Source organism: Benincasa hispida, chromosome 3 (assembly GCF_009727055.1).
Source record: "Benincasa hispida cultivar B227 chromosome 3, ASM972705v1, whole genome shotgun sequence".
Taxonomy (NCBI): Eukaryota; Viridiplantae; Streptophyta; class Magnoliopsida; order Cucurbitales; family Cucurbitaceae; genus Benincasa; species Benincasa hispida.
In genome coordinates, this window is record NC_052351.1 from 60,715,150 (window position 1) to 60,741,848 (window position 26,699).

The 26,699-nt window shown below is 36.2% G+C and overlaps 1 long non-coding RNA gene across 1 annotated transcript; it reads right to left on the reverse strand.

The window, feature by feature from the left end:
• Positions 1-12,524: 12,524 nt before the first annotated feature.
• LOC120072866 lies at positions 12,525-13,403 on the reverse strand. Its single transcript, XR_005480612.1, has 2 exons — positions 13,249-13,403; positions 12,525-13,161 (listed from the first exon to the last, which is right to left on the reverse strand). It is a non-coding gene; the product is annotated as an uncharacterized LOC120072866 (long non-coding RNA).
• Positions 13,404-26,699: the final 13,296 nt, after the last annotated feature.

The window sequence follows — 26,699 nt, forward strand, 5'->3', positions numbered from 1 at the left end:
TGAAGAAGAAGAATAAAAACTTTCCAATTTTTCTGATAGAGGGAGGGGTTGAAGTTGCTGAAAAATTGTTTCAACTAAAAATTTCCTCTTCACCTGAAAACCCATTCTATTCCCTTCACAAATTCACTTCAATAATCTTGAGTTTCACCACTCAAATTCAAGGCTGAGAATAGTAGAGAAGATCTCTTGGTGGTTTACGACTTCTATTGGAGAAGTTTGCAACTCAAATACGTGTTTGAAGAGGATCTTCAAAGGTATGTGTTGAAACCTTCTTAATTACTTATGAACATGCTTATTTTGATGTCAAAATTAAGGAATTAGAATGCTTAATGATCATGTTTGTTTTTGTATTCCAAAAATTGGTATCAGAGCATCATTTAAGCATTCAATTTGAGTTAATTTTGGCTTGGGGGTGTTTTTCATAAGTTTTATGAAAATGGTGAACTGATATGGTTTTTCTTTGTTTTAGCATTGGTTTCTCTTCAATTATGTTGTAATTCTTGTAATTGGCTCTTGATTGATAGGCCTTAATGTGTGATTAAGTGTTTGTAATTCGATTGGAGTCATTAGAGTTGCAATTAGGTTGTAATTGAAGAAAGAAATGAAGAAGGTCAACCAGCAGAAACTGTTTTTTCAACCACTGACCAATATTCGATGCACAATGCCAAATACTCGATGCACAATGCCATACTCGATGGTACTCAATGGCATACTCGATGGTATTTTGATAAATACTCGATGCACGATGCCATACTCGATGATACTTAATTACTCGAATACTCGATGCACGATGCCTTACTCGATGGCGAATGTCTCATACACAATAGTATTTAGTGAAATGCTCGATGCTTGATGGTACTCGATGTCATACTCGATGCACGATGGCATACTTGATGCTCATACTCGATGGTATTTAGTGAAATACTCGATGCTTGATGGTACACGATGGCATACTCGATGCTTGATGGTACTCGATGGTTTTTTGCACAGTTCAGTCCAATTTTGAGCTTTGGAGGTTCGGTTCGAGAGGTTCGGGTTGGGTTCAAGACGGTTCGAGCTGTCCATAAGTGTTTTGGAGCCAGTTTTGGTTATTATTGTAATAATTAGACCTTTGTTTGCTTGAGAATGCCAAAACTAAACCATATCAGTTTGTGTTTAGTTATTTATGCATGTGATGTATGTTATAATTAAATAAATCTTGGATGTACATATAGTATGCTATGTAGAATTAAAATCTCACCATAGGAAGCATGTTACATACATTGAAAGTATGTTATAAGATGTTATAATATATAATATGCATATTGAGGGTTTCAATTGTTTTAATATAAGTGTTGTATTAAATCATGAGGTATCTGATGTATGTTATGGATGCAAAAACATGTCTAAAGTTTTATAAGTTATAAAATTGGATTAGACATTAAAATTCATAATAAAGATAAGTTGCATACTCACGTAGGTTAACCACTTATTTTAATAGTTAAAATAGGTCGTTATCTTATAAAACTTGGGTAACAAACTCAACTGGTATATAATCCTGTCTAAGGCTGGGGGTATTTAAGTTGACGGTCTACGAAATATCTCCTACCTGGGGATTATGGCTGAATAATTGAGCGTTGTTAATTAGTTTTATAAGCAATACGTAGCGATGTGAGGTTTCAAAATTGGTTTATCACCTATACATCGTAGGTTAAATCTAAATATAAACGTTATACTTGGATAAATATCTAGACTTAGGTTGTTTAATTAGGCCGTACAAACTTGAATAAAAGAATACCCAAACATTTAGAACACTTTAGTGGGAGATTAACATTATATTTGATATATCATTTTCAGCTCTTACATCCTCAAAAGTTCACACTGCGAGATCCATGCTCGGCTTCTTGTCGCTTTTATCGCGTTTGCTCCATACGGAAAGTATTTGCATGGGTCAATAACAAGGTGAATGGGGGAAGTAGTTCATAGTAAGTGTGTGAAGGAAATGTATCAATATATCCTACGGTCTCCTCCATTAGTTTGAATCGTGAGATTCCTATGTTGCGTTTGTTGTCGTCTTTAGGTGGCACTAGCTAGTCGTTAACCGCGGTGATCCCTATAGAGGGTTGTGACATAGGATTCGAAACAACCCAAGCTTCAGAAATGAATAAGGTCGTATAGTTTCGTCTTGAACATTGTCTTCCAATTCGGGGTATGTTCATACCATTCTATAAGATCTGAAAATGGCAGGTCACATTCACAAGAGTTACTAATCGTTAGTAAGTTCTTGACCGAAAACGGTAGTTAAATGACTATCGAAATATGAGTTATTCTAGAGATAGTATTTAGTCAAGAATGTCTTGCGAAAGAGTATTTGACTGCCTCAGGTAGCACTTATTCTGACTCACTATAGTATCGTTGCAAATAAATAATGGTTCTGGGTACACATTACTTTTTGCTAAAACTTGATTTGGATTTAGTTGCAAATTACTAATAAAAATATGTTTAAAAATTTTAGCATGTCAAATTCTTCTAAAATACTCGCTTCCGCTTTAATTAACGATAATAATAATTCAACATACAAATTACTAGTAAATGATGATTCAAAACAAGTACAGAAGATTGTCCTCTATTTCCCAATTCATCTAAAGTTTTGAACAATATAGATGAAAATGCAAAATTCGAATGACAGAGTAAATGCGATTTACTAGTCATTGAAACATGCTTAGTGGAAAACAATAAAAAGACCTAGATAATAGATTCAGGTATCGCTGATCATATTTGTATTTTCTCTTAGGAAACTAATTCTTGGAGACAACTTACAGAAGGTGAAGCTACCTTTAAGGTATGGACCGGAGAGGTTGTTTTCAGCTAAAGCAGTGAGAGATATGAAGTTATTTATAAGAAATAGGTACATTTTACTTGAAAACGTTTATTACATTCATTTTATGAAAAGAAATTTAATATCTATCTCATGTTTGCTGGAACAAAATTACAAAATTTCTTTTGAAATTAATGAAGTGTTCTTTGCTTAGAAAGATATTAATATTTGTTCCGCAAAATTAGAAAATAACTTATACATGTTAAAACCGATTGAGGTAAAAGTCATTTTGAACATAGAGATGTTTAAAACAGTTGAGACTCAAAATAAAAAAAAAAAAGAAAATTTCTCCAAATGCCTATCTTTGGAAATTGAGACTTGGTCACATCTATCTTAAAAAGATTGAGAGATTGGTTAAGAACGATCATCTAAATCAGTTAGAAAAAAGTTCATCACCATCGTGCGAATCTTGTCTTGAGGATAAAATAACTAAAAGATCTTTTTCTAGGAAAAGGTCTTAGAGCCAAAGAACCCTTGGAGCTGGTACATTCAGATCTTAGTGGTCCGATGAATGTTAAAACTAGAGAAGAGTATGGATATTTCATCAGCTTCATCGATGATTATTCAAAGTATGGCTACGTTTACCTAATACATCATAAGTCTGATACACTTGAAAAGTTCAAGGAATATAATGCTGAGGTTGAGAACCAATTAGGGAAAAGACTCGAAACATTTTGATAAGATCGAGGTGGTGAGTAAATGGACTTGAAATTCTAGGACTATTCGATAGAACACGGAATCCAGTCGCAACTCACAGCACCTAGCACACCTAAGCAAATGGTATGGAAGAAAGGAGAAATAGAATATAATGGTTCGTTCTATGATGAATTATGCTTAGTTATCAAGTTCTTTTTGGGGTTATGCAGTTCAGACTACAGTATATATTTTGAACATGGTTACTTCGAAAAGTGTTTTTGAAACACCTTACGAGCTATGGAGAGGACGTAAAGGTAGTTTATGTCACTTCAAAATCTAGGTATGCCCAACACATGTGTTGGTGCAAAATCCTAAGAAGTTGGAACGTTGTTTAAAGGTATGCCTATTTATAGGTTACCCTAAAGAGACAAAAGGTGGTTTCTTTTATGATCCTCCGAAAGATAAGGTATTTGTATCGACAAATGCAACTTTCCTAAAGGAAGACCACATCAAAAATCACCAACCTCGCAGTAGGCTAGTAATAGATGAAATGACCAGAGAAACCATAAATGCATTGCCAAGAATTGTTGATCGAGCAGGTCCATCAACAAGAGTTGTTGATGGAATTGGTACTTCACGTCCTTCTCAGGAGTTGAGAATGCCTTGACATAGTGGGAGGGTTGTGCAACGGCCTGACTGGTACATGGGTTTAACTGAAACTCAAGTCATCATACCCAATGATGGCTTAGAGGATCCATTAACTTTTAAACAAGCAATGGAAGATGTGTATAAGAACCAGTGGATTAAAGCCATAGACCTTGAAATGGAGTCAATGTACTTCAATTCAGTCTGGGATCTTGTAGATCAACCAGAAGGGGTAAAACCTCCATTGATTGTAAGTAGATCTTCAAGAGAAAACAAGACCAAGCTGGAAAGGTATAGACCTACAAAGATAGGCTTATGGCAAAAGGGTTTACCTAAAGAGAGGGGATGGACTATGAAGAAACCTTCTCTCCGGTTGCCATGATAAAGTCTATTAGAATACTCTTGTCCATAGCTGCATTTTATGATTATGAAATCTGGCAAATGGATGTCAAGACAGCCTTCTTAAATGGCTATCTTGAGGAGAGTATCTATATGTCTCAATTAGAAGGATTTATTGAATGGGGTCAAGGCAAACGGTTTGCAAGCTTAATCAATCCATTTATGGATTGAAACAAGTGTTTCAATCCTGGAATATAAGATTTGACACTGCGATCAAAGCTTATGGCTTTAAACAAATTGTTGACGAACCTTGTGTTGACAAGAAAATCATTAACAAAACTGTCGCTTTTCTGGGTCTGTATGTTGATGATATTCTACTCATAGAAAATGAAGTAAATTTTCTGGTTGACGTCAAGAGATGGTTTGCTACGCAATTCCAAATGAAAGATTTGGATGAAGCACAATATGTTCTTGGGATCCAAATAGTTTGGAACCGAACAAACAAAATTTTAGCATTATCTCATGCATCTTATATAGACAATATGTTGTTTCGATATAAAATGCAAAATTGTAAGAAATGATTATTGCCTTTCAGACATGGAATTCATCTGGCTAAGGAACAAAGTCCTCAGATACCTCAAGAAGTTGAGGTTATGAAACGAATTCCATATGCATTAGTAGTAGGGAGCTTAATGTATTCCATATGCATCTTATTAGTCGTAATGCATATGAGGTGTGGATGAAGGCAAATTCATTTGCCCGACTTCACATATTGGCTAGCATACCTGATGCTTTGGCCAAAAAGGTTGAGAACATGGTCATTGCACGTGAGATCATGGACTCGTTGCAAGAGTTGGTTGAACGTCAATTCTTATTTTCTGAGCACAAAGGGATGGATGACAATACTAGTAGTGTTAGTTCCTAAATTAAACTTCAGGAAGAGAAAGCAAGTGTTGTTGCTTCTATTAAAGTTCATCGATGAGAAATGTTCTCTGACATGGAACTTGGAGCTTATTTAGGTTCTGATATTGATCCCACTACTCTCCAAAAGAGGAGGAAGACTAAAGACAGTAAATATGATTTATTGGTCTTGGAGACGTGTTTGGTAGAGAATGATGATTCTACCTGGATCCTTGATTCGGGTGCTACTAACCACGTCAGTTCCTCTTACCAAGGATTTAGTATTGAAGGAAATCAAACATGAGGATTTTCGAACAGCAGAAGGATTGTTCCAAATTTTATTCGAAATTGAATACTAATAATTACAGTCAATAATGGAAACTAACATGTCATACAACAACTAGAAATTACAGGATGCTGACAAGATAATCAAGGGATAGAATATACATACCTTTGAAGACTCATTCTTCAAACTCCCTCAATCACGAACGCTTGATCAGTCTCCAAGGCAGCAACACACGAACGCTTGATCAGTCTCCAAGACAGCAACACACGAACGCTCGAACATAACGACCGGTACAACACGAGCACAATGAACACAACGATCACGAACCCAACGAACGGCCTCAAAAACCTCAATATCAATCGAGTTGAGTCCGTACACCACCATAATGGTTACCTTGGTATTCTCGGTGTGAGAATCTAGGAATTATAGGTTTTGTATGGACTTGGTTAGAGGAAGAGACTCGAGGAACAAAAAACGTGTAGATGATTGAGCAAGTGGAAGATGACACAGTTTGTCGTATAGACGATGTGCTCAATCGTGTAGAAGAAGGCAACCTATCATATAGACAATGCCAAGTGATCATTTATCTACGACCAACTGATGAGCTATCGTATAGTTGATATCCACGATCGTTTAGTTTATTTGCTCGCTATCGCTTAATGAAACACTTTCACTTGATAGCCTTGACCGTGAGTTTCTTTCCGAAAGTAACAACTCTTTAAGTTTAGAAAAACATTTTTTCTTTTATTTCATGGTTACCATAAAACCACCAATAACCTCCAACTCAATTGATTATTAGAGAAAAAGAGATAATGATCAAATAATTAATATTATTATAAATAAATATGATAACCAATTTATCATATTATATTTATAACTTATAGTTTTACTATTTCATCTCATGAAACATACAAACCATAGTTCTTTTTCTATTTTATGGTACTTAATGTACATCATATTTACATTAATCCTCCACTTGATGTATCTCATACACCACACTGTTTATATCATATATAATCGAATTTTCTCTTGTCAATTTGAAAATTTCAAATCAACCCCAAGAACTAATTCTCAACTTGAATTCATTGAGCTACCAAGGGGACCTTATGGACCTATAGCTTGAAGATCCAACGGTACGTGAATAACTGACTAAACTCTTTAGTCACGGGATCCACCATCCATTAATTATCGAGCACTCAACTAAAGACCGAAAACTGCACTCTCTTTATTACAAATATATTTTGTGTCTATATCAACTAATCAACAGTGCGATAACTCTTCACAGATCGCTCATAAGTACAGTTGGGCCAATTTATCAGTATGCCCCTGTATTTACATCTAACTCCTTAAGTACCACTGATTTCTCTAATGAACATAAGTCATAGTCCTACTATGACTGAGTCCTCACTTCCAAAGAGAAGTTGTGGCCACTATGTTCGAGCCCCAGAATCAACCCTTAAGCGAGCAATCTATCTACTTACCCCTACTTCGGGGAAGGAGTGAATTCCATCTTGTGTAACTGAGTTCCTAGCTCCCAAATCAGACAAATTCCTAAAAAGTTAGGCTTGTTGTGTTGGCAATCTGGCCACTCTCACCCATACTAATAAAGGACCACCTTTAAAGGCAGGAATTCTAAAAACACTCAGGATTAAGGTCATGTCACCTATGGTCGTTTAGGTGAGATGTAAGTCTCAAGTATCAAAGACATTATATAAAGAGACTAGTCATCTCGTGGTCCGGTCTTATACAAACTCTTTGTATAGGACACCCCCACTTGCATATCTCCATATGAATGGTCAGGATCAACCATCTGTAGTAGTTCACAATACTTGTAAACCTCTACAAAGCGAGCCGTATCCGTAGTGTCATCAGGATCAAGTATCCCTCCTTAATCCTTATACTACAGACCTTTTTAGGTTATCACTTAAGGCATGATTCACTTGTATATCTCATATACATGCTTAAGTTTACATACAATAACCATGGAGCCTTGTTTATTGGATATGAGTAAATACAAAATAAAATAACTTTTATTTTATTCATAACAATGTGTACAATGTTTACAAATTACGAGACTCCGGGAGAATTAGGACATAAATCCTAACAGTGTACTCATCCTGACATATGCTATGTAGATGGAATTGTCAGCAGATTTCAGTCCAATCCTAGATATGATCATTGGACTGCAGTTAAGAACACCCTCAAGTATCTTTGGAGAACGAGGAATTATATGCTTGTATTGTTGGGATTGGTGTCCTAATTCTCCAGGAGTCTCGTAATTTGTAATATATACATATTGTTATGAATAAAATAAGAATTATTTTGTCTGGCATTTACTCATATCCAATAAACAAATCTCCACGATTATCGTATGTAAACTTAAGCATGTATATGAGATATACAAGTGGATCATGCCTTAAGTGATAACCTAAATAGGTCTGTAGTATAAGAATTAAGGAGGGATTTCTGATCCTGATGACACTATGGATACTACCCACTTTTTAGCGGTTTGCAAGTGTTGTGAACTACTACAGATGGTAAATTTTGACTATTAATGTGGAGACATGTGAGCGAGGGTGTCTTATACAAGGAGTTTGTATAAGACCGGACCACGAGATGATTCGTCTCTGTATATAACGCTATTGATACTAGAGACTTATATCTCATCTAAACGACCATAGGTGACATGACCTCAATCCTGAGTGTTTTGGGAACTTCTGTCTTTGAGAGTGGTGCTTTGATTAGTATGGGTGAGAGTGACCAGATTGCCAACTCAGCATGCCTACCTTTGTCTGATTTAGGAGCTGGAAACTCAGTTACACAAGATGAAATTCACTCCTTCCCTGAAGCAGGGACAAGTAGATAAATTGCTCCCTTAAGGGCTGATTCCAGGGCTTGAACATAGTGGCCACAACTTCACTTTGGAAGAGAGGACTCAGTCATAGTAGGACTATGACTTATGTTCATTAGAGGGATCAGTGGTAGTTAAGGAGTTAGATGTAACTATAAGGGCATAACGGTTATTGGCCCAGCTGTACATACGAGCGATCTGTGAAGGGTTATCGCACAGTTGATTAGTTGATATGGACACGTAATATATCTGTAGTAAAGAGAGTTCAGATATCTATCTTTAGTGTAGTGTCTGGCAGTTAATGGATGGTGGATCCCGTGACTAAAGAGTTTAGTCAGTTATTCACATACCGTTGGAGCTTCGAGCTACAGGTCCATAAGGTTCCCTTGGTAGCTCAATGGATTAAAATTGAGGATCAATTCTTGGTATTGATTTGAAATGCTCAAATTGACAAGAGTTAATTCGATTATATATGATATGATCGATATGATGTATGAGATACATCAAGTGGAGGATTAATGTAAATGAGATTTACATTAAGTACCATGGAATAGAAAAAGAGCTATGGTTTATATGTTTCATGAAATGAAATATTAAAACTATAGATTATAAATATAGTATGGTAAGTTGGTTATCATGTATATTTATAATTATATTAATTATTGAATAATTATCTCTTTTTCTCTAATAACGAATTGAGTGGGAGGTTATTGGTAGTTTCATGGTAACCGTGAGATAAATGGAAAAATGTTTTCCTAAATTTAGTCAGATTTGTTAAAGTTGATGATTGAGGGTTTCTATTCTTGGAAGTTCTCACGGTGGCTGTCAAGTAAATGAGATTTAATAAACGACAGCAGAAGAGAGACTAGACGATTGTGGAGTGTTTCTATACAATAGTCACTCAGCTGGCCGATTAGATAAACGATTGTGGAGCTTTTGCTAAACAATCGCATAGCTTTTATTAAATGATTGAGCATCGTCTATATGATAGATCTTGTCATCTCCCACTTGCTCGATCGTTTACACGATTATTCCTCCGGTTTCTTCCTCTAACCAAGTCCACATAGAGCCCACATTTCTGGATTCTCACACCGAGAATACCAAGGTAGTCATTGTGGTGGTATCGTACTCAACTCAACATTGTCGAAGTTTATTGGAGGATGTTTGTTGAGTTTGTGGTGTTTGTCTGGTGCTTGCCGATTGTTCGTGATCATGGAGATCGCTGAGTTTGTGGTCGCTGTGATCGTGCAGTGTAGTGGTCGTAGTGTTCGAGCGTTCGTGATCATCGTCTTGCTATAAACGAGCATTCATGATCAAGGGTGTTGAAGATGAATCTTCAAAGGTATATTAATTATTTCCCTTGATTGTTTAGAAAAGCATGCTGAAATTTGTTTTGTGCATAGCCTGTTTGTTTTCGTTTGTTTATTGTAATTGTTAATGTTCATATACAAATGAAATTTGAAACGATCATTCTGCTTCTCATGGAAATCCTCAAATCCGATTTCCTTCACGTATATGGTGTTAAGGATCTGATCCTTACTCGTTACACTAATTCTAACTTCCTTATCGATATTGATTCAAGGAAATCAATTTCATGGTCAGTACTGATTTGATGTTCCTATAGGAGCGCTACCTATGCCATGCCATGTCATGCTATATTATGCTATGCTATGTTTTGTATATTATGCCAATGTTAGGTTGGGTTTAACAGTTCACCCAAATTGCCACAGTATGGGGTCACGTACTGAGTATGTTTATACTAATCCTTTCTTAATTTATATTTTTCAGGTAAGGATAGGAACGGACTGACCAGTGACGAGAGGGACCTGTGAATGTGCCATATGGGACATGTCAATTGCTTCCGCTTAGTTTACGTTTTCATGCCATTTAAAAGTTTGATTTGTAACTCGCTGTTGGTAAAAGATTTTAACTGTTTAAGTGTTATTTTCTTTAATTGTTATAGGGGTACCGAACAAAGGTTTTACTTATTTGTCATTTATTTAACTTTCTAGTTTATTTTGAAAAAATATCTTTATTGTTTTAATGAATTTTACTTCGGTAGTCAAAATATTTTGAATGTAAATGTTTGTCGTTATAAGTAACGACCCTTGTCAAAGTACTTGAAAGGCCGGGTTCTTACATCACAACCTTGTTCGAACCTTCCAGAATCCGGCCGACTGGGAGAAGGAAGCGGCGGCTGAACGCGTCTAGCGGAGCAATATGAACAGCGGTGTCAAAATCTGAGCGTGATAGTCAGTGGCGATGACAAGACAAATGGCGCTGACCCAAGGCAAAAGTGAATGCTGTGGCTGAGATGACGACACTAGAACTCAGGCGGCAGCGTAGTAGATGTCAATGAGCAGTGACACACCTACACATTGGAGGCAAAACTGGAAGCAAAAACTGAAGAAACAACCAGTTGAAGTCGGTGAACTGTCAAACCAACGTGCAAACTGACGCTTGAACGACGTCGGCGACTCACAGGCGAGAGCAGCTAAGGGTCGTGAGCCTGAATCGGTGGTGTGAGGTTCAAGCAGCGGCTTGACACTGGCGAGCGGCTGAAAAGGAAGGTGGAAGAGGAAGATCGATTTCTTCTCTCTCTCTCTCTGTTTTTTTTTTTTTTAATGCAACCCAAGACTACTAACAAATATATACATTTATATATATATATATTCCTTTTCATCTTCCTATAATTATATATATATTTTGCATTCTCTCCTTTCACATAAACTCAAATCACTCATTCAATCTATGTACATTTTTCCTTTTCCAAATTCCAATAAATCCACCATTAAAACAAATCCAAAATCCAAAATTCAAAATTTAATTCCATCAAAAACTCCAAATCTCAAAATTAATCGATCCTACTTTCTTTAAATTAAATTCAAATTACCAAATCTTTACAGAGATTACTTAAGACAATTATCTTATGTCACAAATTCAATTTTAGCCCTAATTTATCAATATAGCGCCCAAATATTATGATATAATTTAATGAAAATTACTTGAAAAATTCAAGATGTTACCTTCTTCCCTCCTTAAGAAAGTTTCATCCTTAACAGTTCTAAATCAAAACAAATCTCCGCATACTACATCCTTATCTTGTCCTTTCACTCCACTACCTTCATCGATCACGATAGAGTAGCTCCTCCATTTTCATGGCCCATGCATATTTCCTCTTTATACCAGCAATGCCTCAAAAGTCACAAAACCAAAACAACCATCTCCTACTTCAACTTAGTGTTGATTAGTTTTGCACCCCCCCTAATCAATTGGGCTCATTTTCATACTTGCACCTAAAACATATCCTTGTGCCAACCACAAGACCACGAAATTTAGGACATCAACCCCAATAGGCATAATGTACATATCATAATAGGCATAATAATTATAAAATAGTGAACTCGAAGGTTCATAAACATAGCATAAGTAGTGGTCCCAAAGGATCAGAAAACATGACCCCAATAGGCATAATGTACATACCCCAATAGGCATAATAATTATAAAATAGTGAACTCGAAGGTTCATAAACATAGCATAAGTAGTGGTCCCAAAGGATCAGAAAACATGACATAGGTAGTGATCCCGTAGAAACACAAATCAATTATAAATGGTGAACCTAGTGGTTCACAATCATAAAGTATACATAGTCCGATAGAAGAGTTAACAGTCACCCCTTAGCCTAGCATGTACACAACAGTCAAAGAGACTTAAACATAATATCATAGTCCATGGCTTCCCAATATACTCATAGTGCTCTTAAAATTACATATCTTAGCAAATCATTCCATCAATCAATAACATGCTTTTATGGTACCATCTAATTAACATTTTTATAACATTTGTTATTTTTTAATTTGAGCGTCCAACTCAAAGGTGTTCCAATAGAAAATCACTTACTTAACTTAACCGAACCCTCTCAACTTACAAACTTCTTGGCGTCAATCTTAAAACACAATTTATAATAAGTTTGTTCCTCTCAAAAAAAAAAAAAAAATCTAAATTTCAGATTTACTCCAAAGAACCATAACACTTTACCCAAATTCATCCTCAATATAAAATTGCCTCAAAATCGACTTTAAAATTTATTGGACAGCTTGCGTTCGATTAAAAAATTCCTCCGAACCTTCAATTTAAGCCCAAGAAAACATGGTAACATGAGTTTAATCCAAGTTTAATGGGAATCCACAATCTTTTTCAGAAAAATTCACAAACACTTACCAAAATCTCCAAAATCAATCTTTAGTAATGCCTGACAATACGTTTTCGCCTTCACAACTCTCTTCGAACCTTCCAAACATAACGGGCATCTATTAAATGAACCCAAACTCAATGGCCATTCAGGATCCATTCAAGAAAATTCATGAAACCCACCAAAATCTTATCCAAAACCAAACTTACAAGCGAGGGAATAGTTGCTAAATGACGAACTGAGGTTGTAGACGTTCGATAGTGAGTAGCTAACAGAATCCAGCCAGTTGGGAGAAGAGAGTGATGACTGAATGCGTCTAGCAGAGCAACATGAACAGTGGCGTCAGAATCTGGGTGTGAAAGTTAGCGGTGACAACGAAAGCAAACAACATGGCTGAGACGAGGACGCCGGAACTCAAGCGGCAGTATAGCAGATGTCAACGAATGGCAGCACACCTGCACGTTGGAGGCGAAATTGGATTTATGAATTGAAGAAACAATTGATTGAAGCTAGCGAAATCTCAAACCGGCACGTGAACTAACACTCGGACGACGTTGGTGGCTCACAAGCAAGAGCGGTTGAGGATTGTGAGCCTGAATCGGTGGCGTGAGGTTCAAGTGTCAGCTTGACCCTGACGAGTGGCTAAAAACAAAAGTTGAAGGGGAATATCGATTTATTTTCTTTTTTTTTTTTCACGTAACCCAAGGCTACTAACAAATATATACATACATATATATCAATTCCTTTTCCACTTCATATAACTATAGATATTTTTATCATTCTCTCCTATCACATCAACTCTAATCACTCATTTAATTATATTTGTAACGACCTCACTTTCTAGGACTTATACTAGGTCGTTACTACATGCATGCATAAATCTCAAAACAATCCTCTCACAAATTTTAACTAAATCAAACGAATTTTATTAAATAAATAACTTTTGTAAAATCTAAATAACTGAAAATCTCTGATCGAGGTCCCCCTAAAATATAAGTTCAAAATAAATTTCTTGAAGTTTTATAAATAAAAATTTCAACAATGGAACTCTAAGTTCAAACATCAAGACTAAATTTAAAACACTAACACATGAAAACATAAGTGAAAGCATCTCTTTGATCCCAATGGTTCGATCACAAATTCCTTCTGCCATTCACTAGTACGTCCTTACACTTACCTGGAAAACATAACATAAAAAAAAGGATAAGTATAAAATACTTAGTAAGTAACCCCACTATTGGGGTCGGGCTAAGCATCTATGTCCTCTAAATGCCACTCTCTAGTGGGACGTTCATAAACCTCTACTTTCCATGGGATGGCTAAGTAGTGTATAGTTGAACCCACTCTACTATAGATTAGGTGTACCCACAAACTTCTAGCGAATTCTGAAGGAAACATAAACCTTTGGTGAAATCTCAAAGGAGATCACCATCTCTGGTGAATCCCGAAGGAAACACAAAACTCTGGTGAATCCCAAAAGAAACACGAAACCTCTGATGAATCCTGAAGGAAACACAAAACTTCTAGTGAAATTCTGAAGGAGATCACCATCTTTGGTGAATCCTCAAGGAAACAAAAACCTTTTGTGAAATCTTGAAGAAGATCACCACCTCTAATAGATGTCTAATTACGAGTAAGGGTAACTACCACTATCATAAATATAATATGCATCATAAAACTTAGTCCCACAACATGCAAATATGTATCATCAAGCTCAATGTTCATCTAGCAAATCATAATAAAAAATTAACTTAGTTCATACTAGCACTCATAACTAGCTTCCTCGTCCCCGCCCCCACCCCCCTATTCCATTCCTTGAAATTCCTTGCCTTTATTTTCCTCTAACATTTTTTTAAATTTCAATCAAAAATATATATTTTTTTTACAATTCTTTAAACATTTTCGATGGAATTTTCATTTAAACAAAGTATTATCAAATTTACTAACTAAAACAATAATACACATGCAACTTAAAAAATATAATTAAAATGCTAAATTTTCATAATTTGTAAAAATTAAAATTGAACATTTAGAGCATTCTTTCTTAAATATACAACATCAAAAGAATTACAGTAATAAAAATCTTAAACTTAAATAATTTAAACATCCATAATTATCTTAATAAAATCTAATAATATTAATATATATATATATTATATATATATATATATTAAAAATTTATAATTTATATACAAAATCGGAGTGGGGCGCGGAAATGGGTTGGGGCCGGGGACGAGGAATATATTCCCCGTCCCCTACCCCAAATTGTAAATGGGAAAAAATTCCCCTCTCCTTCACCTCATTCCCCGCCCCGTTCGGGGCGCGCGGGTCCTAACCCCGTGAATTTTTTGGACATCTCTACTCATACCACGCTTCAAAACGTAACCAAGGTCAACTTATTTATCCGTATGCATCTCGATGTAAGCAGTATTAGAATCCTCAAAATTAATCTTAAATTTATCGTCTGACACATAGGTGGTTCCAAACCTCGAATTGAAATTCCAAAATTAATCCAAGAAAACAACCTCTAACAAAAACTTGAATTAATGTCTCAAATGCTTTGTTTACTCCAAATTTATTCCAAACATGGCTCAAAGATTCAAATCTATACATAAACCATAATTTAGGATTTAAAATCCAATTTCCAATATTTATATCTAATCCCAAAAGTTCCATAGTCTTAATACTCACCGATTATGCACTCCAAAGCTCCGGAACTTGTTGAATAGTATATTAACGACTTTAAAAAACTTGAATCGATGCTTCAAATCAAATAAAAATCCGGTGAGCGGCGGTGACGGGCAAACGCACAATGGCAAACGACTAAAAAAATGAAAGTAACAAGAATTTTTCTCTTTAATTGACCTCCCTTTGGAATAAAGTGAATGATTTGGGATGAAGTGGATGCTTGTATTTATAGAGGAATAGTAATCCTAATCCTAAATTATTTGGGATTCCATAACTTGAAGTAGTAGATAGATTAAATTTTCTTTTTTGAATAAGACATTTCCCGTAATTAAGAAATCCATATTTTAATTAATTACACAATCCATCATCTAATTAATTTAAATTAAATGTAAATTTCTCTTATCAACTCAATTTAAATTTATTATCTTCCCTAATTTGGATCCAAACTCCAAAATTAAAGAGGACAAAATTTAGAACCACAATTTCCTCTTTCCTTCTTAAATTTCAAATTCTTTTTAATTTCCAAAATCCTAATTTTTTCTTGTTCTTTATTTTCAAATCTTTATCCAAAATAATCCAAAAAATCCAAATCTCTGATCAAATTAATCTCAACCCAATTAATCCGACCCATCCAGTGAGTCCTCGGAGAGGGAAACTGATTCCTTCGGAATACAGGTTCTCAAATTAACTTAATTTGGTTCGATACTAAATTTAAAGGGAACATACAATCCAATAGTTGAGATAAATTACATCCTTCAAAATACTTAATCAATTTAAAAACACACTTTCCCCAAAATAAATTAATCCAATTTTCTCTTAAATTGAATTAAAATTCTAATTCTTTATAGATATCTTTTAAATTAATTATCTTGCCTCCCAAATTAAATTTTTAGCCCCAATTTATCAAAATAACACCCAAATATATCAAGATAATTTAATGCAAATTATTTGAAAAATTCGGGATGTTACATTCTTCTCTCCTTAAGAAACTTTCGTCCTCGAAAGTTCATTCCTGGATAAGCTCTGGGTATTGGGCTCTCACATCAATCTCTTGTTCTCATATTGCCTCCTTAAACTGGTGATTCTGCCATAAAATTGTCATTAGTGCTACCTCCCTATTTCTTAAAATCTTCACCTCCCTGGCGAGAATTTGAACAGGCTTCTCCTCATAATTGAGGTTCTAATTCGATTGCAATGGTTTGAAGTCCACCACATGGGATGGATCTGTCACATACTTGAAGGAAAACAAACATGAGGATTTCCATGAGTAGCGGAGGGAATGTTCCAAATTCCATTTGAGTTGAACTTAAATAATCACAGTCTTAAAACAGAAACTAAGAGGTCATGCATAACTAGAAATTACAGCATGCTATAAGATGATACAAGGGATAAAAGATGCATACATTTGAAGAAACATTCTTCACAAATCCATCAATAAATCTCCGTCCAAGACAACAATCGAACGCAATGAACAGAACACAACACGAACACAAAGAACGACTGATGCTTATTGCTAATGCGATGAAATAATGATGTAGAATGCGATGGTGGAATATGCGTTGTGCATGCAAGTTTTCTCAGCGAGATCCAAGTATAAATCCTATTAAGTTGCCTGGTAAGCCCAGGGTCGAACACAGGGACTAAGGAAATAGTATGCAATGGTAATTTTTTTTATTACTTTGTAGTAACAAATAAATCAATGCATTGGTTGGTATGTTGTTTGAAGTATAAAGTTTATGCGGTGGAGTTGAGAAAAGAGTTAATAATACGAAAAATGCGATGAGTATGCAGAGGAATGGGTTGAGAAGGGATTTAGCTAACACTTCCTAAGAATGCGTTCATGTTATGTGATAATGCTACATACATACAACAACAAGTCATCTCTCAATGCAAATGCTATAGCTTCTAGTTTTAGAAGGCATGTGGTGTATGCGGTGATGTCTATAGGACTTACATCTAAGCCTTTATTCTTGTCTATGCGATCATGAATGACACACACATACACAAGATGACCGCATACTACCATAACCTATCTCTAGGGTGCATGCGAGGCATGTTGACAAACAGAGCTTATCTTTAAGTCTCTATCTCTTGCTTATACAGATATAATCTTGCTTTCTCAAGTCTAGATTCTAACCTAGCTCTCTCAAGTCTTAGGTTCTTTCTTTAGACTCTCTCTCGAGTAGCTCTAAAGGGGTGATGGACTCAACATAAGACAAGATGATTGATGACATGCAGAAATGCATGTCATCTTAGGCCTTTTATTTAGAATTATAAGGGCTGTTAAGCATAATATGCGGCAATTATGTTAGGAATTCATGAGAAATTGAGCTTACGGCGTTCAGTATTAAGAATCTCGGCTAACCCATTATTATGCGTTATTATGCATTCAATTGTCTATTTTTGTAGCTAACACAGGAAGTGAATGCAAACATGGAAACTGGACTACTGCATAGACGACCGCATGCAGAGAAAACTCTGCATTGCAAAGGCGAACGTGTTCGATCAACGCATGGGTGTTGCGGTAATAAGCCGCATGCGTCCATCGCATGGGAGTTGCGCTCGTCAAGTGATTGCGGTCATCGTGTTGAAGTTGCGGTATTAAGCGAATGCGGTCACTGAACGATTGCAGCTACATGATAACGCATAATAGAGGGATCAACGCAAGGTTGGTGAAATGAACGCATCAACATACATCTCAGGAGAATCAAAAGCTGATGTTGATATTTCACCTACCACGCCGTTAGCAACAAAGATTCAGAAAGGACTAACGTGTCGCGAATGTCAGAATCAGAGTAGTCCATTAATGTTGTCAACAATCCAAGCTCTATATAAAGAAGCCGATGAGCAGAATTTCAACTTGTCTGGAGATTATCCCTGCAACCCAGGGTTTATCCCTGTGATCCAGACAAATGCGTGAGAAGAAGCTTGAGAGTTCTTCACCTTCTTCATCCATTCTGAGTGACGATCGGAGCCTTCGACCGGAGCTAGATCTCGAGAGAGTCAGCTCCACCGCCCATCCATGGCACCACTGGCAACCTTGACGCACATCCACTGGAAGCAAGTCATTGCTTCCAGCCGGTCATTTCATTTTCTCTTCTTTTCTTATATTGTATTGTATTACATTTTGTGATTAAGGAATTAATACATGATGTGTTCAATGCATTTCTGTGTTTCCTTCGACTCCATCTCCATCTTCTTACTTAGCATCTTTAACTTTCATTGCATCACTTAGTGAGATTGCTAGAGTATCGCATACTTAGTCATGTGGATTAGGGATGAAGCATTTAGCAAACCACCGAGAGGTGTGCGTTGCGTGAGTGTGTGAGAAAATCTTATTTTCTTAGTGTAAAGCTATAGCAATGCCTATCTATAGGCGGACACAACGCTTGTCTATGAGTAAAATCAGCAACAACTAACTGCCCAAGAGGGTAAGTGGTTGGTCGCATTAAGCAATGTAAGTTATTGTTCACTAGAGATAGGAATAATCTTATGTCAGCAAAGTACTTGCGGTTTCCTTGTCTTATGAGTGCATCATTCATCATATAGGCATACTTGAGAGAGTAATTTAAAACCCAAATCTAAGACTCGAGAGAGTGGATTGGAACATATAGGCAAGAATGGGGAACTTAGAGATAAGCTCCATTTGCTTTCACATAGCGTATGCACCCTAGGATAGGAAATTGCATCCATCCAAGAAGTAGGATACGGTGGTATGCGGCTAGCACGCTCATGCGGCGAGAGCACGTGAGTGGGTTATGGAGGTTTAGGCAGGCATAGGCTTCCCGACAATATCGCAGATACACCGCATACGTCCTAGAGTTAGGCTTAAGTGTGTGTAGCATGATTGCATGGCTTGCGTTGACTAAGGTTGCCCTTGCAGTCACTCTTAAGTTTTGCAATGAAGACATCTCCACATTTTATCTATTTTTCCATTCATTTGTTTCATGTCAAGAGTTGTCGTGTATCTACCTCTCTTTCATATTCTCATTGCATTGTCTGTTACTTAGGAGTAGGAGTAGTGTTAGCATAGAAACTTCCCATCTATTCTTTTATTCCACTATCGCATGCACATTACCGCATTCGCCTAGCTACAAGTCTCTGAGTTCGACCTTGGATCACCCAAGAAACTTGCGTTCGCGTTATACTTGGCATGAGCGTAAAAAAACTTGTGACAGAATGCATGGTCATCACATACATTTGTTAATGCATAGTCATTCTAACGTATGACCATCGATGCATGACAATCAACGCATACTTCAAGAACATGCATCGCATATTACGTCCACAAAATTTTAGTTATTAAGTAATTGACATCTAATTTTCCGTCATCAATGATCGCATGCAATGAAGATCCTAGGTCATGTTAGCTAAGTACTTCTCAACCCATTCGAAAGTTTAGTTACTCATGCGTATTATAAAGAGAGTGAACAGATGTAGAAATGCAAGTTCCATTCTATATATGAAATTGAAGTACAGAATGCCAATGTGAAGTAAAGATAAAGAGCCTGGTAGCAATTTCTTGCTTCCCAAGGCTTTTACACTGTTCTTCTCTACTCTGCTCAAAAGATATTCTTGCTCTCGCAAGAGTCGGCCCTTTCTTTCTGTTTTCCACGCTCCCTGGCACTCTCTTGAGCTGACCAGGACGATCTTCCGCCCTTCTCCCTTTTCTCGCTTCCGCCTTCTAAGTATAAGAAAACTATGAATAAAGGCTAACTATCTTCTATATGGCTCAGCTGGAATGAAAAACCAAACTCCTTCAATGAAGGTGGCCTTCAGTATTTATAGAGCTTCAAGGTGAAGAGTTTTTTCTCTAACATGATTGCACTGATGAGATGTCATTAATTCTCTGTTTGATGCACCGAATAATTGTGACCAAAAAGTTAAGTGTACTTGCTACAATGTGTCGTTAACGGTTTGTCAACTTAATTCGAAATCTACCGTCATCAATTTTTTGTCCCATCGTGATTTAATAGCTTTCGCCTAGATGTGTCGGCTCTATACGGCCACCTTCTTGAGCAGATTTTCACGAACGCAAACGATCGCATGGCCTTGCGGTCGCAATCTCTTAATGCGCTCAGACGTTAATTTCTTTGGATCGCAATTCCGCCTTACGCCAACGCATTTTCTACACAAAATACATAAGTTAATTGTTTTTAATACGATGGACGCATGCGAACGTAATGTTATAAACTTAATGCTTTTGACGTAATTTTATATATTTTTACCATCACAATCCTTCATTGTTTTATAACGTGCATTTCTGCTCGTTATCAACGACCAACAGCTCCTCTAAACCAATCGAGTCACACTCGATTCACGAACTAAGTGAGGACACCACCACAATGGTTATCTTGGTATTCTTGGTATTAGAATCCAGGAGTTGTGGGCTTTGTATGGTCTTGGCTTGAGGAAGAGACTGGAGGACTACGATCGAGTAGACGATCGAGCAAGTAAGAGATAGGAAGCTATCTATCGTATATACGATATGCTCGATCGTGTAGTGAAGGGCAACCTATCATATAGACTATGCCACTCGATTGTATAGCTACGATCAGCTGAATGGCTATCGTATAGTCAAAGCTGCACGATCCTTTAGTCTATGTCAACTATCGCTTAATGAAACTCTTTCACTTGATAGCTTATCTGTAAGTCTTTCTGAATTGAGTAAACTCTAAATTTAGGAAAACAATTTTCTTTTTATCTCACGATTACCATAAAACCACCAATAACCTCCCACTCAATCGGTTATTAGAGAAAAAGAAGTAACTATCATATAACTAATATATTCTAAATATAATATGATAAGTTGCCTATAGTTTTAATATTTCATCTCATGAAACATATAAACCATAGTTCTTTTTCTATTTTATGGTATTTAATGTAAATCATATTTACATTAATTTCTTCACTTGATGTATCTCATACATCACACCAATTATATCATATATAATTGAATTTCCTCTTGTTAATTTGAACACTTCAAACTAACCCCAAGAACTGATTCTCAACTTGAACCCATTGAGCTACCAAGTGAACCTTATGGACCTGTAGCTTGAAGCTCCAACGGCACGTGAATACCTGACTAAACTCTTTAGTCACGAGATCTACCATCCGTTAATTTTCGGGCATTCTACTAAAGACTGACAACTGCACTCTTCTCACTACAGATATATTTCTATGTCCATATCAACCAATCAACAGCGCGATAACCCTTCACAGATCGCTCATAAGTATAGTTGGGTCAGTTTACCGTTTTGCCCCTATAGTTACATCTAACTTCTTTAGTACCACTGATTCCTCTAATGAACAATAAGTCATAGTCCTACTATGACTGGGTCCTCTCTTCCAAAGAGAGGATGTGGCCACTATGTTCAAGACATGGAATCAGTCCTTAAAGGAGCAATCTATCTACTTTCCCCTACTTCGGGGAAGGAGTGAATTCCATCTTGTGTAACTGAGTTTTTAACTCCCCAATCAGACAAATCTGCAAAAAGATAGGCTTGTTGAATTGGCAATCTGGCCACTCTCACCCATACTAATCAAAGAACCGCCTTCAAAGGTACAAGTTCCCAAATCACTTAGGATTAAGGTCATGTCACCTATGGTCATTTAAGTGAGATGTAAATCTCAATTATCAACGACGTTATATAAAGAGACTAATCATCTTGTGGTCCGGTCTTATACAAACTCTTTGTATAGGACACCCCCGCTCGCATGTCTCCACATAAATCGTAAGGATCAGACCATCTGTAGTAGTTCACAACACTTGTAAACCTCTACAAAGCGGGTCGTATCCATAGCGTCACCAGGATAAGGTATCCCTCATTTATCCTTATACTACAGACCTTTTAGGTTATTACTTAATGCATGATGCACTTGTATATCTCATATACATGTTTAAGTTTACATACAATAACCACTGATATTTGTTTATTGGACATGAGTAAATGCAAATAAAATAATTCTTATTTTATTAATAAAAACGTGTACAATGTTTACAAACTACAAGAATCCAGGAGAATTAGGAGACCAATCCCAAAAATACTTCCTCAATATCGAGACATGAAGAACATTGTTAATTGTGGAGAGAGATGGTGGCAACGCCAACCAATAAACTACAGGACCAATATGCTTCAATACCTCGAACGACCCAATAAATTGTGGATTTATTTTTCCCTTTCTATCAAACCTCAAAACGCCTTTCATATGTGCTACTTCAAAAATACCTTATCAACAGTCTTGGTCTTTACGCCTAACATTGGTGTAACTTTTCTGTCTACTCTAAACTGTTTGCATACATGCTCAAATATTCTGTATTGCCTTATTTGTCATCTACACTAACTCAAGTCCTAGCAACTTTCGTTCACCAACCTTATCCCAATATACAGAAGACCTATAACTCTTCCCATATAGGGCCTCAAATGGCGACATGCCAATACTAGTCTAGTGACTGTTAATATAAGTAAACTTTATGAGATGCAATGAGAGTCCCAACTCCTCGAAAACTCCCACCCACAAGCCCATGACATATTATCCAATTTTTGATTCAAATGCTCTGTTTGACCATCAGTCTGTGGGTGAAAAGCTGTAATAAATTTTGACTGGGTATCTAACACCTTCTGGGAGACTCTTCCAAAAATGGATGTAAAATGTGACTCGTTGTTTGACATAACTGAAACTAGTACCAAAAGAGGTGTGACAACCCCTTCCATATATAACTATGAAACTTAAGATGCTAAAAATCAACAACACCTTAACATATTCACATTGAGAACTGTGAAAACTATCGTGAGCTTAAGAAAGTCTTATCTACTAAAAACATATATTTGAGCCTACCATATTGTCACAGAGAAATCTTCATACATGCGGTGGAGAAACTGGTCATATTATAATGCATCATCTGAAGATATGTAACAGAACAAATTTGGTCAACTGAAACCCTACTCTAAAAGCGCCGATTGTGATATCTTTCTTAAGGTCTACAAGCATGATTAAAGATTGATTTTGGGAATTTTTGGTATAGAGTTGGTGAGTATTAATGTTGAAGATTTATTTTAAACACTTAATAATTATGGATTATATGTAGATTGGTATCACCGTGCTAAGTTTGGAAGCAATTTTGGAGCAAGCTACTAATTGGGTAAATTTTGGAGAATTTTAGGATGAGCTTCGTGTTTGACCTAAGCTCAAAGTATCTAAGTTAATTTTAATTTATGTTTAGGGGAGAATTCAGAAATCTTTGGATAAAGAAGATTATTTTTGCTTGAACATATTATTGGGACTGAATTTGAGGTAAGTAATCATACTACTAGAACTGCCTTTGTGTCGAGCATAAAATTTAAGGATAATTTGTCAGATCTAAGTATATATGGAACGTAATGCATGATTAGTGAGGGTATATGAGCATGTGGTTGTATAATTTTAAGTATGTTGTAAGTTGGAGCATGATCTTATTTTATAAGATAGTTTATAGGAATGTATGAGCATGATCTAAATCTTAATTGACATGTATGAGAATGTATGAGCTTATTGCTATATTTTATGTGTGGGACCCTACGACTTGTACCATGAGTTATATTGAGAAGTTATTGATGTTGTGATAGATATCATGTGATGATAGTGTCGGCTGCTTTCCTAACACTATGATATCATAGCTTCATGAGCCAATGGTTCACAACCACATGATAGCTTCGTGAACTAACAAGTTCACAACCACATGAAGCTTCATGAACTATTGAGTTCACAACCACATGAAGCTCCGTGAACTAACGAGTTCACAACTATATGACAGTTCCATGAACTGAAAAATTCACAACTATATAACAGCTCCATGAACTAATGAGTTCACAACTATGTTATAGCTCCGTGGTTCGATAGGTTCACAACCAAGCTATAGCTCCGTGTTAGGCCAGGTTAAATCGTACACTAGATGACCACATGTAGGTGGTTCATCATTACGTGTGTGTTCCACCTACATGTTTGTATTTATAGGATATAAATGCGTAACTTGACCCCAATAGTGGGGTTACTTACTGAGTATTTTTATACTAACCTTTTTACTTTATGTTTCTCAGGTAATGATAGAAACAGGTCGACGAGTGATGGACGGGGCTCGTGAAAGAGCCATATGGGGTCAAAGGAAATCACTTCCGCTCAGTCCATGTCTTTAGTCATTTAAATGTTTTGAAAATTTAAAATTTATTGTTAGACAGAATATTTTTTAATTTTTTTAGGGGACCTCAATTAAAGGATTACTTATTTGTTATTTATTTATTTTCTAGTTTAATTTAGAAAATTGTCTTTATTGTTTTAATGAATTTTATGGTCAAAAGATTTGGGTTTTAAATGTGTATTATGAGTAATGGCCCTTGTCAGAGTGCTCGAAAGGTCAGATCATTACAGTTGGCATTGGAGTTATGTTTTAGGTTCTGTAGACTGACTTACGATGTAAGTCTTGATTTTGTGTTCCTTATGGCTAACTATAGATCTCTCGTCCTCGCTAGGTCTGTTTCTAGTTATGGTGTTCTAGAACTTGTATATGCATGACATTGCCTTTTTTCTTTGAGGTTGGTACTAGACTATTTACTTTGACTGGGAAGTTAACTGAAGATTGACTCTGAATGATAGGAAATGCCGCCACGTCGAAGTGCACGTAGGGGCGGTTAAGGAGGAAGGACGAGTGGTAGGAGGGGTGGATATAACCCACCCATTGAAAATGTTACAGATAATGAGGAACAAATATCGGTACACCCACCTTCTGATGCACCCATTACCCAAGCGGACCTTGCTCTAATGTCGGTTCAACTAGAGGAAAGATTTAATAAGATAGTGGATGAGGCATTAGCTCAACGAGAAATGCCTCAGGAGGTTCATGCTCCTCAAGACCCTACTCTACAATAGAATTTGTAGGATCTGTCCATTGAGGCTAAGCATTTGAGGGATTTTCAGAAGTATAATCCTCACACGTTTAATGGGTGACTGAAGGACTCTACCAAGGTAGAGTTGTGGTTGTCTTCCATTGAGACGATTTTTCATACATGAAGTGCTTGGACGAGCAAAAGGTGCAGTGTGCTATTGTCTACTAACCGATAATGTCACGATTTGGTGGCAGCCTGCAGAAAGTCGAAGTTGGATTGATAACCTGGGAGCATTTCGGAGAATGGTTTTATCTAAAGTAATTCTCCGCCAGCCTGAGGAATGTGAAAGAGTAGGAGTTTTTGGATTTGAAATAGGGGCGGATGTCGATCAAAGATTATGATCAGGAGTTTGACAGGTTGTCTGGTTTTGCCTTGGAATTGGTTGCCACAATGGTTAAGAGGACTGAAAGCTTTGTCCAGGGCCTAAAAAGCGAGATACACGAATCAAATCATTTGTAACACTTACAAAGTGGACCATATCCATAGTGTTATCAGGATAAAATACCCAACCTTATCCATATACAATAGACTTTTTAGGTTATTACTTGAACATAATTGACTTGTATCCACATACTATTCAAGTTCCAGCAAATATCTTCGATCTTAGTTTATTGGATTTGAGTTATGCAAATAAAAAATGACACTTTAGTTATTTGAAAATAAAAAATACTTTATTTATTAAATAATTTGTTTACAATTTACAGACTATGAGATTTAGGACATAAATCCCAATACATTGTGCAACTTTCATGTGGCACCGCGGTGCTACGACCCATTTTTCCTATTTAGTATTTATTTTGCCGTCTTTTGTAAAGAGATCAATGAGAGGGTAGGGTCCCATTGTTCAAGTTTCAAAATCAATATTTAAGGAAACTAATCATTATGTTCCCTACTCCCGATTTGATCAAGTCCTTAATATAGTAGTCTTGTTGAATTGGCTCTACTATGACCATTCTTACTCATACAAATCACAGAATGAGTCTTCATAGGTAGGATTTCATAACTCACTTAAGATTAAGATCGAGTCGCATATGAACATCTTGTGAAATATTAATCTTCACAAATTAACAGGTTTACAAAGAGATCAAGTTAAGTATTTTGGCACAACAATCTTATACAAACGCATTACAAGATGAGACATCCAACTTTATCGATATACAAACTAATTGAAAAAGATCAAGTTAAGTATGTCAACTATATATTGTTCAAGACTACAATAATAACTTTGAATTTTAAATATAATGCATAATATAATATCTCGAATAAAATGTTAAATATTTATTAAATAACACATTAATTATGAAGCTTTATGGCAAAAATTTCAACACCACATTTTTCCCCTCAAACAAGTGTATTGTTGATGTCACGTGTGACGGTCAGTGATA